We start from the raw sequence: 992 nt of genomic DNA, 5'->3' as shown, positions 1-992 counted from the left end.
AATCGACACGCACATTCCTTCTCTCTCCGCGGTCACGTGTCTGCAAAGACGCGCGCCTGAGTCATCGACTGGGTCAACCATGCAACAATTGCGAGCGGCTCGGAGCGCCTCAGGGCCAGCGAGGGCGTGATCTGAAAAGAGGCAGTCCCAGAATGAGAGAAGAAAATCCCGAGACACATTGGGTCGAATCCACAGATCGCGGAGAATTGGGATTCGTTCTATCAGGAAAAAAAATGAAAACCGATCTTGCTCCTTCGTAACATTTCCCGTCGCCTGGCAATCCATTCTTTCAATGTTCGAGGCAATGGCACATAACGATTTATTCAATGAAGAAAAAAGGTGATGTCAAGCAACCTCTCCTAACATGCGGAGGGACCTAGCGTCTGGCGGGCTTATGAAGTCGGTTTTTAGCACGCTTCTTGGCAGCCAGAATTTAAATGGTTCCAAGCAGTCACTTCCTTCCCTGGCAGTGAGCAGGCCTTCAGCTTGCCAACGCTCACAGACAAAGGGAATAATTAGCTTTTCTCGCTTAATGGAATTTATTAAGGAATTGGGAGCAAATATTTAATCTTTGAAGAGGGTTATGATAAGTACCAAAGAAAAACAGCATTTAAGTCCTTTCTGTAACGATTAAAAGTCATCATCTTGAACACTTCTTTACAACTTCTTCAATGACGCCTCAAAACATCTTAACCCAAACGCGTTCATAACTGAATTCAGTTATGAACACGTTTGAATTGCCCAGTTATTCCGACACAGAATAATTGGGCACCATGTCATTTGTATGCGCACGTGATTTTCGTCCGAATTTTTCTGGTTGTCGTCCCGTGTCCCTCTGTTGCTCAGGGGCATCGGCTGTATATTATGTCTAGTAAAAAAAATATAAAAATGGATATGATTTCGTAGGCTTTGGTACATTATTCCTGGAAATATCAGTGATTGTGCATATCTATAATGGGGAACGTGCCCATTTTTTTTTTATACAGTGAATA

The sequence above is a fragment of the Penaeus monodon genome, chromosome 23, assembly GCF_015228065.2.
Source record: "Penaeus monodon isolate SGIC_2016 chromosome 23, NSTDA_Pmon_1, whole genome shotgun sequence".
Classification (NCBI taxonomy): Eukaryota; Metazoa; Arthropoda; class Malacostraca; order Decapoda; family Penaeidae; genus Penaeus; species Penaeus monodon.
Note: the sequence above shows the minus strand (reverse complement) of the source record.